The sequence below is a fragment of the Sycon ciliatum genome, chromosome 1 (assembly GCF_964019385.1).
Source record: "Sycon ciliatum chromosome 1, ocSycCili1.1, whole genome shotgun sequence".
NCBI classification, from domain to species: Eukaryota; Metazoa; Porifera; class Calcarea; order Leucosolenida; family Sycettidae; genus Sycon; species Sycon ciliatum.
In genome coordinates, this window is record NC_088643.1 from 60495458 (window position 1) to 60510084 (window position 14627).

Here is a 14627-nt window from a genome sequence, read left to right on the forward strand (position 1 = left end):
TTCGGGGAAGAAAGAAAAAAACACCTTTGAAGATAGACTGAAGCCGCTGAATAATCAAAAAGAACGAGAAAAAAACACCTTTGAAGATAGACTGAAGCCGCTGAATAATCAAAAAGAACGTAGATCTACGCAGCACTGTCCTGTTTTCTGTGCGACGAACACTGAAGAAGAACTGAGCCTTGCAGCAAGGAAGACAAAGAAAGAGAAGAAAAGAAGAAGAAGAAAAGAAATGAAATGAAAAGGAAAGAAAAGAAAAGAAAAAAGTCTACAGCACGAGGTATTCCCAGGCGGTCACCCATCCAAGTACTAACCTCGCCCGACGTTGCTTGACTTCGGTGATCGGACGAGAACCGGTATTTTCAACGTGGTATGGCCGTAGACATTCTTTTCCTTTCGCCGACTCCCCTTATACTGAAAACACCCAGTGTCGCGCACGCACGCGCAATAACACACACACACAAATACATGCTGGGCGCACAGGTACAGTCCATAGCTGCCATCAGGGATCTAAGGCGTCTGCCTGCGTGCGGCTGCAAATACGCAATTGCATGCTGGGTCAGGGGTTCGGGGAAGAAAGAAAAAAACACCTTTGAAGATAGACTGAAGCCGCTGAATAATCAAAAAGAACGTAGATCTACGCAGCACTGTCCTGTTTTCTGTGCGACGAACACTGAAGAAGAACTGAGCCTTGCAGCAAGGAAGACAAAGAAAGAGAAGAAAAGAAGAAGAAGAAGAAAAGAAATGAAATGAAAAGGAAAGAAAAGAAAAGAAAAGAAAAGAAAAAAGTCTACAGCACGAGGTATTCCCAGGCGGTCACCCATCCAAGTACTAACCTCGCCCGACGTTGCTTGACTTCGGTGATCGGACGAGAACCGGTATTTTCAACGTGGTATGGCCGTAGACATTCTTTTCCTTTCGCCGACTCCCCTTATACTGAAAACACCCAGTGTCGCGCACGCACGCACAATAACACACACACACAAATACATGCTGGGCGCACAGGTGCAGTCCATAGCTGCCATCAGGGATCTAGGGCGTCTGCCTGCGTGCGGCTGCAAATACGCAATTGCATGCTGGGTCAGGGGTTCGGGGAAGAAAGAAAAAAACACCTTTGAAGATAGACTGAAGCCGCTGAATAATCAAAAAGAACGTAGATCTACGCAGCACTGTCCTGTTTTCTGTGCGACGAACACTGAAGAAGAACTGAGCCTTGCAGCAAGGAAGACAAAGAAAGAGAAGAAAAGAAGAAGAAGAAGAAAAGAAATGAAATGAAAAGGAAAGAAAAGAAAAGAAAAGAAAAGAAAAGAAAAGAAAAAAGTCTACAGCACGAGGTATTCCCAGGCGGTCACCCATCCAAGTACTAACCTCGCCCGACGTTGCTTGACTTCGGTGATCGGACGAGAACCGGTATTTTCAACGTGGTATGGCCGTAGACATTCTTTTCCTTTCGCCGACTCCCCTTATACTGAAAACACCCAGTGTCGCGCACGCACGCGCAATAACACACACACACAAATACATGCTGGGCGCACAGGTACAGTCCATAGCTGCCATCAGGGATCTAGGGCGTCTGCCTGCGTGCGGCTGCAAATACGCAATTGCATGCTGGGTCAGGGGTTCGGGGAAGAAAGAAAAAAACACCTTTGAAGATAGACTGAAGCCGCTGAATAATCAAAAAGAACGTAGATCTACGCAGCACTGTCCTGTTTTCTGTGCGACGAACACTGAAGAAGAACTGAGCCTTGCAGCAAGGAAGACAAAGAAAGAGAAGAAAAGAACAAGAAAAGAAGAAGAAGAAAAGAAATGAAATGAAAAGGAAAGAAAAGAAAAGAAAAAAGTCTACAGCACGAGGTATTCCCAGGCGGTCACCCATCCAAGTACTAACCTCGCCCGACGTTGCTTGACTTCGGTGATCGGACGAGAACCGGTATTTTCAACGTGGTATGGCCGTAGACATTCTTTTCCTTTCGCCGACTCCCCTTATACTGAAAACACCCAGTGTCGCGCACGCACGCGCAATAACACACACACACAAATACATGCTGGGCGCACAGGTACAGTCCATAGCTGCCATCAGGGATCTAAGGCGTCTGCCTGCGTGCGGCTGCAAATACGCAATTGCATGCTGGGTCAGGGGTTCGGGGAAGAAAGAAAAAACACCTTTGAAGATAGACTGAAGCCGCTGAATAATCAAAAAGAACGTAGATCTACGCAGCACTGTCCTGTTTTCTGTGCGACGAACACTGAAGAAGAACTGAGCCTTGCAGCAAGGAAGACAAAGAAAGAGAAGAAAAGAAGAAGAAGAAGAAAAGAAATGAAATGAAAAGGAAAGAAAAGAAAAGAAAAGAAAAGAAAAAAGTCTACAGCACGAGGTATTCCCAGGCGGTCACCCATCCAAGTACTAACCTCGCCCGACGTTGCTTGACTTCGGTGATCGGACGAGAACCGGTATTTTCAACGTGGTATGGCCGTAGACATTCTTTTCCTTTCGCCGACTCCCCTTATACTGAAAACACCCAGTGTCGCGCACGCACGCACAATAACACACACACACAAATACATGCTGGGCGCACAGGTGCAGTCCATAGCTGCCATCAGGGATCTAGGGCGTCTGCCTGCGTGCGGCTGCAAATACGCAATTGCATGCTGGGTCAGGGGTTCGGGGAAGAAAGAAAAAAACACCTTTGAAGATAGACTGAAGCCGCTGAATAATCAAAAAGAACGTAGATCTACGCAGCACTGTCCTGTTTTCTGTGCGACGAACACTGAAGAAGAACTGAGCCTTGCAGCAAGGAAGACAAAGAAAGAGAAGAAAAGAAGAAGAAGAAGAAAAGAAATGAAATGAAAAGGAAAGAAAAGAAAAGAAAAGAAAAGAAAAAAGTCTACAGCACGAGGTATTCCCAGGCGGTCACCCATCCAAGTACTAACCTCGCCCGACGTTGCTTGACTTCGGTGATCGGACGAGAACCGGTATTTTCAACGTGGTATGGCCGTAGACATTCTTTTCCTTTCGCCGACTCCCCTTATACTGAAAACACCCAGTGTCGCGCACGCACGCGCAATAACACACACACACAAATACATGCTGGGCGCACAGGTACAGTCCATAGCTGCCATCAGGGATCTAGGGCGTCTGCCTGCGTGCGGCTGCAAATACGCAATTGCATGCTGGGTCAGGGGTTCGGGGAAGAAAGAAAAAAACACCTTTGAAGATAGACTGAAGCCGCTGAATAATCAAAAAGAACGTAGATCTACGCAGCACTGTCCTGTTTTCTGTGCGACGAACACTGAAGAAGAACTGAGCCTTGCAGCAAGGAAGACAAAGAAAGAGAAGAAAAGAAGAAGAAGAAGAAAAGAAATGAAATGAAAAGGAAAGAAAAGAAAAGAAAAGAAAAAAGTCTACAGCACGAGGTATTCCCAGGCGGTCACCCATCCAAGTACTAACCTCGCCCGACGTTGCTTGACTTCGGTGATCGGACGAGAACCGGTATTTTCAACGTGGTATGGCCGTAGACATTCTTTTCCTTTCGCCGACTCCCCTTATACTGAAAACACCCAGTGTCGCGCACGCACGCACAATAACACACACACACAAATACATGCTGGGCGCACAGGTACAGTCCATAGCTGCCATCAGGGATCTAGGGCGTCTGCCTGCGTGCGGCTGCAAATACGCAATTGCATGCTGGGTCAGGGGTTCGGGGAAGAAAGAAAAAAACACCTTTGAAGATAGACTGAAGCCGCTGAATAATCAAAAAGAACGTAGATCTACGCAGCACTGTCCTGTTTTCTGTGCGACGAACACTGAAGAAGAACTGAGCCTTGCAGCAAGGAAGACAAAGAAAGAGAAGAAAAGAAGAAGAAGAAAAGAAATGAAATGAAAAGGAAAGAAAAGAAAAGAAAAAAGTCTACAGCACGAGGTATTCCCAGGCGGTCACCCATCCAAGTACTAACCTCGCCCGACGTTGCTTGACTTCGGTGATCGGACGAGAACCGGTATTTTCAACGTGGTATGGCCGTAGACATTCTTTTCCTTTCGCCGACTCCCCTTATACTGAAAACACCCAGTGTCGCGCACGCACGCGCAATAACACACACACACAAATACATGCTGGGCGCACAGGTACAGTCCATAGCTGCCATCAGGGATCTAAGGCGTCTGCCTGCGTGCGGCTGCAAATACGCAATTGCATGCTGGGTCAGGGGTTCGGGGAAGAAAGAAAAAAACACCTTTGAAGATAGACTGAAGCCGCTGAATAATCAAAAAGAACGTAGATCTACGCAGCACTGTCCTGTTTTCTGTGCGACGAACACTGAAGAAGAACTGAGCCTTGCAGCAAGGAAGACAAAGAAAGAGAAGAAAAGAAGAAGAAGAAGAAAAGAAATGAAATGAAAAGGAAAGAAAAGAAAAGAAAAGAAAAGAAAAAAGTCTACAGCACGAGGTATTCCCAGGCGGTCACCCATCCAAGTACTAACCTCGCCCGACGTTGCTTGACTTCGGTGATCGGACGAGAACCGGTATTTTCAACGTGGTATGGCCGTAGACATTCTTTTCCTTTCGCCGACTCCCCTTATACTGAAAACACCCAGTGTCGCGCACGCACGCACAATAACACACACACACAAATACATGCTGGGCGCACAGGTGCAGTCCATAGCTGCCATCAGGGATCTAGGGCGTCTGCCTGCGTGCGGCTGCAAATACGCAATTGCATGCTGGGTCAGGGGTTCGGGGAAGAAAGAAAAAAACACCTTTGAAGATAGACTGAAGCCGCTGAATAATCAAAAAGAACGTAGATCTACGCAGCACTGTCCTGTTTTCTGTGCGACGAACACTGAAGAAGAACTGAGCCTTGCAGCAAGGAAGACAAAGAAAGAGAAGAAAAGAAGAAGAAGAAGAAAAGAAATGAAATGAAAAGGAAAGAAAAGAAAAGAAAAGAAAAGAAAAGAAAAGAAAAAAGTCTACAGCACGAGGTATTCCCAGGCGGTCACCCATCCAAGTACTAACCTCGCCCGACGTTGCTTGACTTCGGTGATCGGACGAGAACCGGTATTTTCAACGTGGTATGGCCGTAGACATTCTTTTCCTTTCGCCGACTCCCCTTATACTGAAAACACCCAGTGTCGCGCACGCACGCGCAATAACACACACACACAAATACATGCTGGGCGCACAGGTACAGTCCATAGCTGCCATCAGGGATCTAGGGCGTCTGCCTGCGTGCGGCTGCAAATACGCAATTGCATGCTGGGTCAGGGGTTCGGGGAAGAAAGAAAAAAACACCTTTGAAGATAGACTGAAGCCGCTGAATAATCAAAAAGAACGTAGATCTACGCAGCACTGTCCTGTTTTCTGTGCGACGAACACTGAAGAAGAACTGAGCCTTGCAGCAAGGAAGACAAAGAAAGAGAAGAAAAGAAGAAGAAAAGAAGAAGAAGAAAAGAAATGAAATGAAAAGGAAAGAAAAGAAAAGAAAAAAGTCTACAGCACGAGGTATTCCCAGGCGGTCACCCATCCAAGTACTAACCTCGCCCGACGTTGCTTGACTTCGGTGATCGGACGAGAACCGGTATTTTCAACGTGGTATGGCCGTAGACATTCTTTTCCTTTCGCCGACTCCCCTTATACTGAAAACACCCAGTGTCGCGCACGCACGCGCAATAACACACACACACAAATACATGCTGGGCGCACAGGTACAGTCCATAGCTGCCATCAGGGATCTAAGGCGTCTGCCTGCGTGCGGCTGCAAATACGCAATTGCATGCTGGGTCAGGGGTTCGGGGAAGAAAGAAAAAACACCTTTGAAGATAGACTGAAGCCGCTGAATAATCAAAAAGAACGTAGATCTACGCAGCACTGTCCTGTTTTCTGTGCGACGAACACTGAAGAAGAACTGAGCCTTGCAGCAAGGAAGACAAAGAAAGAGAAGAAAAGAAGAAGAAGAAGAAAAGAAATGAAATGAAAAGGAAAGAAAAGAAAAGAAAAGAAAAGAAAAAAGTCTACAGCACGAGGTATTCCCAGGCGGTCACCCATCCAAGTACTAACCTCGCCCGACGTTGCTTGACTTCGGTGATCGGACGAGAACCGGTATTTTCAACGTGGTATGGCCGTAGACATTCTTTTCCTTTCGCCGACTCCCCTTATACTGAAAACACCCAGTGTCGCGCACGCACGCACAATAACACACACACACAAATACATGCTGGGCGCACAGGTGCAGTCCATAGCTGCCATCAGGGATCTAGGGCGTCTGCCTGCGTGCGGCTGCAAATACGCAATTGCATGCTGGGTCAGGGGTTCGGGGAAGAAAGAAAAAAACACCTTTGAAGATAGACTGAAGCCGCTGAATAATCAAAAAGAACGTAGATCTACGCAGCACTGTCCTGTTTTCTGTGCGACGAACACTGAAGAAGAACTGAGCCTTGCAGCAAGGAAGACAAAGAAAGAGAAGAAAAGAAGAAGAAGAAGAAAAGAAATGAAATGAAAAGGAAAGAAAAGAAAAGAAAAGAAAAGAAAAGAAAAGAAAAAAGTCTACAGCACGAGGTATTCCCAGGCGGTCACCCATCCAAGTACTAACCTCGCCCGACGTTGCTTGACTTCGGTGATCGGACGAGAACCGGTATTTTCAACGTGGTATGGCCGTAGACATTCTTTTCCTTTCGCCGACTCCCCTTATACTGAAAACACCCAGTGTCGCGCACGCACGCACAATAACACACACACACACAAATACATGCTGGGCGCACAGGTACAGTCCATAGCTGCCATCAGGGATCTAGGGCGTCTGCCTGCGTGCGGCTGCAAATACGCAATTGCATGCTGGGTCAGGGGTTCGGGGAAGAAAGAAAAAAACACCTTTGAAGATAGACTGAAGCCGCTGAATAATCAAAAAGAACGTAGATCTACGCAGCACTGTCCTGTTTTCTGTGCGACGAACACTGAAGAAGAACTGAGCCTTGCAGCAAGGAAGACAAAGAAAGAGAAGAAAAGAAGAAGAAGAAAAGAAATGAAATGAAAAGGAAAGAAAAGAAAAGAAAAAAGTCTACAGCACGAGGTATTCCCAGGCGGTCACCCATCCAAGTACTAACCTCGCCCGACGTTGCTTGACTTCGGTGATCGGACGAGAACCGGTATTTTCAACGTGGTATGGCCGTAGACATTCTTTTCCTTTCGCCGACTCCCCTTATACTGAAAACACCCAGTGTCGCGCACGCACGCGCAATAACACACACACACAAATACATGCTGGGCGCACAGGTACAGTCCATAGCTGCCATCAGGGATCTAAGGCGTCTGCCTGCGTGCGGCTGCAAATACGCAATTGCATGCTGGGTCAGGGGTTCGGGGAAGAAAGAAAAAAACACCTTTGAAGATAGACTGAAGCCGCTGAATAATCAAAAAGAACGTAGATCTACGCAGCACTGTCCTGTTTTCTGTGCGACGAACACTGAAGAAGAACTGAGCCTTGCAGCAAGGAAGACAAAGAAAGAGAAGAAAAGAAGAAGAAGAAGAAAAGAAATGAAATGAAAAGGAAAGAAAAGAAAAGAAAAGAAAAGAAAAAAGTCTACAGCACGAGGTATTCCCAGGCGGTCACCCATCCAAGTACTAACCTCGCCCGACGTTGCTTGACTTCGGTGATCGGACGAGAACCGGTATTTTCAACGTGGTATGGCCGTAGACATTCTTTTCCTTTCGCCGACTCCCCTTATACTGAAAACACCCAGTGTCGCGCACGCACGCACAATAACACACACACACAAATACATGCTGGGCGCACAGGTGCAGTCCATAGCTGCCATCAGGGATCTAGGGCGTCTGCCTGCGTGCGGCTGCAAATACGCAATTGCATGCTGGGTCAGGGGTTCGGGGAAGAAAGAAAAAAACACCTTTGAAGATAGACTGAAGCCGCTGAATAATCAAAAAGAACGTAGATCTACGCAGCACTGTCCTGTTTTCTGTGCGACGAACACTGAAGAAGAACTGAGCCTTGCAGCAAGGAAGACAAAGAAAGAGAAGAAAAGAAGAAGAAGAAGAAAAGAAATGAAATGAAAAGGAAAGAAAAGAAAAGAAAAGAAAAGAAAAGAAAAGAAAAAAGTCTACAGCACGAGGTATTCCCAGGCGGTCACCCATCCAAGTACTAACCTCGCCCGACGTTGCTTGACTTCGGTGATCGGACGAGAACCGGTATTTTCAACGTGGTATGGCCGTAGACATTCTTTTCCTTTCGCCGACTCCCCTTATACTGAAAACACCCAGTGTCGCGCACGCACGCACAATAACACACACACACACAAATACATGCTGGGCGCACAGGTACAGTCCATAGCTGCCATCAGGGATCTAGGGCGTCTGCCTGCGTGCGGCTGCAAATACGCAATTGCATGCTGGGTCAGGGGTTCGGGGAAGAAAGAAAAAAACACCTTTGAAGATAGACTGAAGCCGCTGAATAATCAAAAAGAACGTAGATCTACGCAGCACTGTCCTGTTTTCTGTGCGACGAACACTGAAGAAGAACTGAGCCTTGCAGCAAGGAAGACAAAGAAAGAGAAGAAAAGAAGAAGAAGAAAAGAAATGAAATGAAAAGGAAAGAAAAGAAAAGAAAAAAGTCTACAGCACGAGGTATTCCCAGGCGGTCACCCATCCAAGTACTAACCTCGCCCGACGTTGCTTGACTTCGGTGATCGGACGAGAACCGGTATTTTCAACGTGGTATGGCCGTAGACATTCTTTTCCTTTCGCCGACTCCCCTTATACTGAAAACACCCAGTGTCGCGCACGCACGCGCAATAACACACACACACAAATACATGCTGGGCGCACAGGTACAGTCCATAGCTGCCATCAGGGATCTAAGGCGTCTGCCTGCGTGCGGCTGCAAATACGCAATTGCATGCTGGGTCAGGGGTTCGGGGAAGAAAGAAAAAAACACCTTTGAAGATAGACTGAAGCCGCTGAATAATCAAAAAGAACGTAGATCTACGCAGCACTGTCCTGTTTTCTGTGCGACGAACACTGAAGAAGAACTGAGCCTTGCAGCAAGGAAGACAAAGAAAGAGAAGAAAAGAAGAAGAAGAAGAAAAGAAATGAAATGAAAAGGAAAGAAAAGAAAAGAAAAGAAAAGAAAAAAGTCTACAGCACGAGGTATTCCCAGGCGGTCACCCATCCAAGTACTAACCTCGCCCGACGTTGCTTGACTTCGGTGATCGGACGAGAACCGGTATTTTCAACGTGGTATGGCCGTAGACATTCTTTTCCTTTCGCCGACTCCCCTTATACTGAAAACACCCAGTGTCGCGCACGCACGCACAATAACACACACACACAAATACATGCTGGGCGCACAGGTGCAGTCCATAGCTGCCATCAGGGATCTAGGGCGTCTGCCTGCGTGCGGCTGCAAATACGCAATTGCATGCTGGGTCAGGGGTTCGGGGAAGAAAGAAAAAAACACCTTTGAAGATAGACTGAAGCCGCTGAATAATCAAAAAGAACGTAGATCTACGCAGCACTGTCCTGTTTTCTGTGCGACGAACACTGAAGAAGAACTGAGCCTTGCAGCAAGGAAGACAAAGAAAGAGAAGAAAAGAAGAAGAAGAAGAAAAGAAATGAAATGAAAAGGAAAGAAAAGAAAAGAAAAGAAAAGAAAAGAAAAGAAAAAAGTCTACAGCACGAGGTATTCCCAGGCGGTCACCCATCCAAGTACTAACCTCGCCCGACGTTGCTTGACTTCGGTGATCGGACGAGAACCGGTATTTTCAACGTGGTATGGCCGTAGACATTCTTTTCCTTTCGCCGACTCCCCTTATACTGAAAACACCCAGTGTCGCGCACGCACGCACAATAACACACACACACACAAATACATGCTGGGCGCACAGGTACAGTCCATAGCTGCCATCAGGGATCTAGGGCGTCTGCCTGCGTGCGGCTGCAAATACGCAATTGCATGCTGGGTCAGGGGTTCGGGGAAGAAAGAAAAAAACACCTTTGAAGATAGACTGAAGCCGCTGAATAATCAAAAAGAACGTAGATCTACGCAGCACTGTCCTGTTTTCTGTGCGACGAACACTGAAGAAGAACTGAGCCTTGCAGCAAGGAAGACAAAGAAAGAGAAGAAAAGAAGAAGAAGAAAAGAAATGAAATGAAAAGGAAAGAAAAGAAAAGAAAAAAGTCTACAGCACGAGGTATTCCCAGGCGGTCACCCATCCAAGTACTAACCTCGCCCGACGTTGCTTGACTTCGGTGATCGGACGAGAACCGGTATTTTCAACGTGGTATGGCCGTAGACATTCTTTTCCTTTCGCCGACTCCCCTTATACTGAAAACACCCAGTGTCGCGCACGCACGCGCAATAACACACACACACAAATACATGCTGGGCGCACAGGTACAGTCCATAGCTGCCATCAGGGATCTAGGGCGTCTGCCTGCGTGCGGCTGCAAATACGCAATTGCATGCTGGGTCAGGGGTTCGGGGAAGAAAGAAAAAAACACCTTTGAAGATAGACTGAAGCCGCTGAATAATCAAAAAGAACGTAGATCTACGCAGCACTGTCCTGTTTTCTGTGCGACGAACACTGAAGAAGAACTGAGCCTTGCAGCAAGGAAGACAAAGAAAGAGAAGAAAAGAAGAAGAAGAAAAGAAATGAAATGAAAAGGAAAGAAAAGAAAAGAAAAAAGTCTACAGCACGAGGTATTCCCAGGCGGTCACCCATCCAAGTACTAACCTCGCCCGACGTTGCTTGACTTCGGTGATCGGACGAGAACCGGTATTTTCAACGTGGTATGGCCGTAGACATTCTTTTCCTTTCGCCGACTCCCCTTATACTGAAAACACCCAGTGTCGCGCACGCACGCGCAATAACACACACACACAAATACATGCTGGGCGCACAGGTACAGTCCATAGCTGCCATCAGGGATCTAAGGCGGCTGCCTGCGTGCGGCTGCAAATACGCAATTGCATGCTGGGTCAGGGGTTCGGGGAAGAAAGAAAAAAACACCTTTGAAGATAGACTGAAGCCGCTGAATAATCAAAAAGAACGTAGATCTACGCAGCACTGTCCTGTTTTCTGTGCGACGAACACTGAAGAAGAACTGAGCCTTGCAGCAAGGAAGACAAAGAAAGAGAAGAAAAGAAGAAGAAGAAGAAAAGAAATGAAATGAAAAGGAAAGAAAAGAAAAGAAAAGAAAAGAAAAAAGTCTACAGCACGAGGTATTCCCAGGCGGTCACCCATCCAAGTACTAACCTCGCCCGACGTTGCTTGACTTCGGTGATCGGACGAGAACCGGTATTTTCAACGTGGTATGGCCGTAGACATTCTTTTCCTTTCGCCGACTCCCCTTATACTGAAAACACCCAGTGTCGCGCACGCACGCACAATAACACACACACACAAATACATGCTGGGCGCACAGGTGCAGTCCATAGCTGCCATCAGGGATCTAGGGCGTCTGCCTGCGTGCGGCTGCAAATACGCAATTGCATGCTGGGTCAGGGGTTCGGGGAAGAAAGAAAAAAACACCTTTGAAGATAGACTGAAGCCGCTGAATAATCAAAAAGAACGTAGATCTACGCAGCACTGTCCTGTTTTCTGTGCGACGAACACTGAAGAAGAACTGAGCCTTGCAGCAAGGAAGACAAAGAAAGAGAAGAAAAGAAGAAGAAGAAGAAAAGAAATGAAATGAAAAGGAAAGAAAAGAAAAGAAAAGAAAAGAAAAGAAAAGAAAAAAGTCTACAGCACGAGGTATTCCCAGGCGGTCACCCATCCAAGTACTAACCTCGCCCGACGTTGCTTGACTTCGGTGATCGGACGAGAACCGGTATTTTCAACGTGGTATGGCCGTAGACATTCTTTTCCTTTCGCCGACTCCCCTTATACTGAAAACACCCAGTGTCGCGCACGCACGCACAATAACACACACACACACAAATACATGCTGGGCGCACAGGTACAGTCCATAGCTGCCATCAGGGATCTAGGGCGTCTGCCTGCGTGCGGCTGCAAATACGCAATTGCATGCTGGGTCAGGGGTTCGGGGAAGAAAGAAAAAAACACCTTTGAAGATAGACTGAAGCCGCTGAATAATCAAAAAGAACGTAGATCTACGCAGCACTGTCCTGTTTTCTGTGCGACGAACACTGAAGAAGAACTGAGCCTTGCAGCAAGGAAGACAAAGAAAGAGAAGAAAAGAAGAAGAAGAAAAGAAATGAAATGAAAAGGAAAGAAAAGAAAAGAAAAGAAAAAAGTCTACAGCACGAGGTATTCCCAGGCGGTCACCCATCCAAGTACTAACCTCGCCCGACGTTGCTTGACTTCGGTGATCGGACGAGAACCGGTATTTTCAACGTGGTATGGCCGTAGACATTCTTTTCCTTTCGCCGACTCCCCTTATACTGAAAACACCCAGTGTCGCGCACGCACGCGCAATAACACACACACACAAATACATGCTGGCCGCACAGGTACAGTCCATAGCTGCCATCAGGGATCTAGGGCGTCTGCCTGCGTGCGGCTGCAAATACGCAATTGCATGCTGGGTCAGGGGTTCGGGGAAGAAAGAAAAAAACACCTTTGAAGATAGACTGAAGCCGCTGAATAATCAAAAAGAACGTAGATCTACGCAGCACTGTCCTGTTTTCTGTGCGACGAACACTGAAGAAGAACTGAGCCTTGCAGCAAGGAAGACAAAGAAAGAGAAGAAAAGAAGAAGAAGAAAAGAAATGAAATGAAAAGGAAAGAAAAGAAAAGAAAAAAGTCTACAGCACGAGGTATTCCCAGGCGGTCACCCATCCAAGTACTAACCTCGCCCGACGTTGCTTGACTTCGGTGATCGGACGAGAACCGGTATTTTCAACGTGGTATGGCCGTAGACATTCTTTTCCTTTCGCCGACTCCCCTTATACTGAAAACACCCAGTGTCGCGCACGCACGCGCAATAACACACACACACAAATACATGCTGGGCGCACAGGTACAGTCCATAGCTGCCATCAGGGATCTAAGGCGTCTGCCTGCGTGCGGCTGCAAATACGCAATTGCATGCTGGGTCAGGGGTTCGGGGAAGAAAGAAAAAACACCTTTGAAGATAGACTGAAGCCGCTGAATAATCAAAAAGAACGTAGATCTACGCAGCACTGTCCTGTTTTCTGTGCGACGAACACTGAAGAAGAACTGAGCCTTGCAGCAAGGAAGACAAAGAAAGAGAAGAAAAGAAGAAGAAGAAGAAAAGAAATGAAATGAAAAGGAAAGAAAAGAAAAGAAAAGAAAAGAAAAAAGTCTACAGCACGAGGTATTCCCAGGCGGTCACCCATCCAAGTACTAACCTCGCCCGACGTTGCTTGACTTCGGTGATCGGACGAGAACCGGTATTTTCAACGTGGTATGGCCGTAGACATTCTTTTCCTTTCGCCGACTCCCCTTATACTGAAAACACCCAGTGTCGCGCACGCACGCACAATAACACACACACACAAATACATGCTGGGCGCACAGGTGCAGTCCATAGCTGCCATCAGGGATCTAGGGCGTCTGCCTGCGTGCGGCTGCAAATACGCAATTGCATGCTGGGTCAGGGGTTCGGGGAAGAAAGAAAAAAACACCTTTGAAGATAGACTGAAGCCGCTGAATAATCAAAAAGAACGTAGATCTACGCAGCACTGTCCTGTTTTCTGTGCGACGAACACTGAAGAAGAACTGAGCCTTGCAGCAAGGAAGACAAAGAAAGAGAAGAAAAGAAGAAGAAGAAAAGAAATGAAATGAAAAGGAAAGAAAAGAAAAGAAAAAAGTCTACAGCACGAGGTATTCCCAGGCGGTCACCCATCCAAGTACTAACCTCGCCCGACGTTGCTTGACTTCGGTGATCGGACGAGAACCGGTATTTTCAACGTGGTATGGCCGTAGACATTCTTTTCCTTTCGCCGACTCCCCTTATACTGAAAACACCCAGTGTCGCGCACGCACGCGCAATAACACACACACACAAATACATGCTGGGCGCACAGGTACAGTCCATAGCTGCCATCAGGGATCTAGGGCGTCTGCCTGCGTGCGGCTGCAAATACGCAATTGCATGCTGGGTCAGGGGTTCGGGGAAGAAAGAAAAAAACACCTTTGAAGATAGACTGAAGCCGCTGAATAATCAAAAAGAACGTAGATCTACGCAGCACTGTCCTGTTTTCTGTGCGACGAACACTGAAGAAGAACTGAGCCTTGCAGCAAGGAAGACAAAGAAAGAGAAGAAAAGAAGAAGAAGAAAAGAAATGAAATGAAAAGGAAAGAAAAGAAAAGAAAAAAGTCTACAGCACGAGGTATTCCCAGGCGGTCACCCATCCAAGTACTAACCTCGCCCGACGTTGCTTGACTTCGGTGATCGGACGAGAACCGGTATTTTCAACGTGGTATGGCCGTAGACATTCTTTTCCTTTCGCCGACTCCCCTTATACTGAAAACACCCAGTGTCGCGCACGCACGCGCAATAACACACACACACAAATACATGCTGGGCGCACAGGTACAGTCCATAGCTGCCATCAGGGATCTAAGGCGTCTGCCTGCGTGCGGCTGCAAATACGCAATTGCATGCTGGGTCAGGGGTTCGGGGAAGAAAGAAAAAACACCTT

The 14627-nt window shown here is 47.1% G+C and overlaps 28 non-coding genes across 28 annotated transcripts; all 28 read right to left on the reverse strand.

Annotated features, from left to right (window-relative positions):
• Nucleotides 1-262: 262 nt before the first annotated feature.
• On the reverse strand, nucleotides 263-381 carry LOC135807411 (5S ribosomal RNA). The gene has a single exon (XR_010551691.1). It is a non-coding gene; the product is annotated as a 5S ribosomal RNA (ribosomal RNA).
• Nucleotides 382-784: 403 nt separating this feature from the next.
• Nucleotides 785-903, reverse strand: LOC135807422 (5S ribosomal RNA). Its single transcript, XR_010551702.1, has one exon. It is a non-coding gene; the product is annotated as a 5S ribosomal RNA (ribosomal RNA).
• A 413-nt stretch (nucleotides 904-1316) lies between these two features.
• On the reverse strand, nucleotides 1317-1435 carry LOC135807433 (5S ribosomal RNA). Its single transcript, XR_010551713.1, has one exon. It is a non-coding gene; the product is annotated as a 5S ribosomal RNA (ribosomal RNA).
• Nucleotides 1436-1836: 401 nt separating this feature from the next.
• LOC135807444 (5S ribosomal RNA) lies at nucleotides 1837-1955 on the reverse strand. The gene has a single exon (XR_010551724.1). It is a non-coding gene; the product is annotated as a 5S ribosomal RNA (ribosomal RNA).
• A 402-nt stretch (nucleotides 1956-2357) lies between these two features.
• Nucleotides 2358-2476, reverse strand: LOC135807455 (5S ribosomal RNA). The gene has a single exon (XR_010551735.1). It is a non-coding gene; the product is annotated as a 5S ribosomal RNA (ribosomal RNA).
• Nucleotides 2477-2879: 403 nt separating this feature from the next.
• LOC135807467 (5S ribosomal RNA) lies at nucleotides 2880-2998 on the reverse strand. Its single transcript, XR_010551746.1, has one exon. It is a non-coding gene; the product is annotated as a 5S ribosomal RNA (ribosomal RNA).
• A 398-nt stretch (nucleotides 2999-3396) lies between these two features.
• Nucleotides 3397-3515, reverse strand: LOC135807479 (5S ribosomal RNA). The gene has a single exon (XR_010551757.1). It is a non-coding gene; the product is annotated as a 5S ribosomal RNA (ribosomal RNA).
• Nucleotides 3516-3905: 390 nt separating this feature from the next.
• On the reverse strand, nucleotides 3906-4024 carry LOC135807490 (5S ribosomal RNA). Its single transcript, XR_010551768.1, has one exon. It is a non-coding gene; the product is annotated as a 5S ribosomal RNA (ribosomal RNA).
• Nucleotides 4025-4427: 403 nt separating this feature from the next.
• LOC135807502 (5S ribosomal RNA) lies at nucleotides 4428-4546 on the reverse strand. Its single transcript, XR_010551779.1, has one exon. It is a non-coding gene; the product is annotated as a 5S ribosomal RNA (ribosomal RNA).
• A 413-nt stretch (nucleotides 4547-4959) lies between these two features.
• LOC135807514 (5S ribosomal RNA) lies at nucleotides 4960-5078 on the reverse strand. Its single transcript, XR_010551790.1, has one exon. It is a non-coding gene; the product is annotated as a 5S ribosomal RNA (ribosomal RNA).
• Nucleotides 5079-5479: 401 nt separating this feature from the next.
• LOC135807526 (5S ribosomal RNA) lies at nucleotides 5480-5598 on the reverse strand. Its single transcript, XR_010551802.1, has one exon. It is a non-coding gene; the product is annotated as a 5S ribosomal RNA (ribosomal RNA).
• Nucleotides 5599-6000: 402 nt separating this feature from the next.
• On the reverse strand, nucleotides 6001-6119 carry LOC135807537 (5S ribosomal RNA). Its single transcript, XR_010551813.1, has one exon. It is a non-coding gene; the product is annotated as a 5S ribosomal RNA (ribosomal RNA).
• Nucleotides 6120-6532: 413 nt separating this feature from the next.
• On the reverse strand, nucleotides 6533-6651 carry LOC135807549 (5S ribosomal RNA). The gene has a single exon (XR_010551824.1). It is a non-coding gene; the product is annotated as a 5S ribosomal RNA (ribosomal RNA).
• Nucleotides 6652-7043: 392 nt separating this feature from the next.
• On the reverse strand, nucleotides 7044-7162 carry LOC135807560 (5S ribosomal RNA). Its single transcript, XR_010551835.1, has one exon. It is a non-coding gene; the product is annotated as a 5S ribosomal RNA (ribosomal RNA).
• Nucleotides 7163-7565: 403 nt separating this feature from the next.
• Nucleotides 7566-7684, reverse strand: LOC135807571 (5S ribosomal RNA). Its single transcript, XR_010551846.1, has one exon. It is a non-coding gene; the product is annotated as a 5S ribosomal RNA (ribosomal RNA).
• Nucleotides 7685-8097: 413 nt separating this feature from the next.
• Nucleotides 8098-8216, reverse strand: LOC135807583 (5S ribosomal RNA). Its single transcript, XR_010551857.1, has one exon. It is a non-coding gene; the product is annotated as a 5S ribosomal RNA (ribosomal RNA).
• Nucleotides 8217-8608: 392 nt separating this feature from the next.
• On the reverse strand, nucleotides 8609-8727 carry LOC135807594 (5S ribosomal RNA). Its single transcript, XR_010551868.1, has one exon. It is a non-coding gene; the product is annotated as a 5S ribosomal RNA (ribosomal RNA).
• Nucleotides 8728-9130: 403 nt separating this feature from the next.
• On the reverse strand, nucleotides 9131-9249 carry LOC135807606 (5S ribosomal RNA). The gene has a single exon (XR_010551879.1). It is a non-coding gene; the product is annotated as a 5S ribosomal RNA (ribosomal RNA).
• A 413-nt stretch (nucleotides 9250-9662) lies between these two features.
• Nucleotides 9663-9781, reverse strand: LOC135807617 (5S ribosomal RNA). Its single transcript, XR_010551890.1, has one exon. It is a non-coding gene; the product is annotated as a 5S ribosomal RNA (ribosomal RNA).
• Nucleotides 9782-10173: 392 nt separating this feature from the next.
• LOC135807628 (5S ribosomal RNA) lies at nucleotides 10174-10292 on the reverse strand. The gene has a single exon (XR_010551901.1). It is a non-coding gene; the product is annotated as a 5S ribosomal RNA (ribosomal RNA).
• A 390-nt stretch (nucleotides 10293-10682) lies between these two features.
• LOC135807640 (5S ribosomal RNA) lies at nucleotides 10683-10801 on the reverse strand. Its single transcript, XR_010551913.1, has one exon. It is a non-coding gene; the product is annotated as a 5S ribosomal RNA (ribosomal RNA).
• Nucleotides 10802-11204: 403 nt separating this feature from the next.
• LOC135807652 (5S ribosomal RNA) lies at nucleotides 11205-11323 on the reverse strand. Its single transcript, XR_010551924.1, has one exon. It is a non-coding gene; the product is annotated as a 5S ribosomal RNA (ribosomal RNA).
• A 413-nt stretch (nucleotides 11324-11736) lies between these two features.
• LOC135807663 (5S ribosomal RNA) lies at nucleotides 11737-11855 on the reverse strand. The gene has a single exon (XR_010551935.1). It is a non-coding gene; the product is annotated as a 5S ribosomal RNA (ribosomal RNA).
• Nucleotides 11856-12252: 397 nt separating this feature from the next.
• Nucleotides 12253-12371, reverse strand: LOC135807676 (5S ribosomal RNA). The gene has a single exon (XR_010551946.1). It is a non-coding gene; the product is annotated as a 5S ribosomal RNA (ribosomal RNA).
• Nucleotides 12372-12761: 390 nt separating this feature from the next.
• LOC135807687 (5S ribosomal RNA) lies at nucleotides 12762-12880 on the reverse strand. The gene has a single exon (XR_010551957.1). It is a non-coding gene; the product is annotated as a 5S ribosomal RNA (ribosomal RNA).
• A 402-nt stretch (nucleotides 12881-13282) lies between these two features.
• Nucleotides 13283-13401, reverse strand: LOC135807699 (5S ribosomal RNA). Its single transcript, XR_010551968.1, has one exon. It is a non-coding gene; the product is annotated as a 5S ribosomal RNA (ribosomal RNA).
• A 390-nt stretch (nucleotides 13402-13791) lies between these two features.
• On the reverse strand, nucleotides 13792-13910 carry LOC135807710 (5S ribosomal RNA). Its single transcript, XR_010551979.1, has one exon. It is a non-coding gene; the product is annotated as a 5S ribosomal RNA (ribosomal RNA).
• A 390-nt stretch (nucleotides 13911-14300) lies between these two features.
• Nucleotides 14301-14419, reverse strand: LOC135807722 (5S ribosomal RNA). The gene has a single exon (XR_010551990.1). It is a non-coding gene; the product is annotated as a 5S ribosomal RNA (ribosomal RNA).
• Nucleotides 14420-14627: the final 208 nt, after the last annotated feature.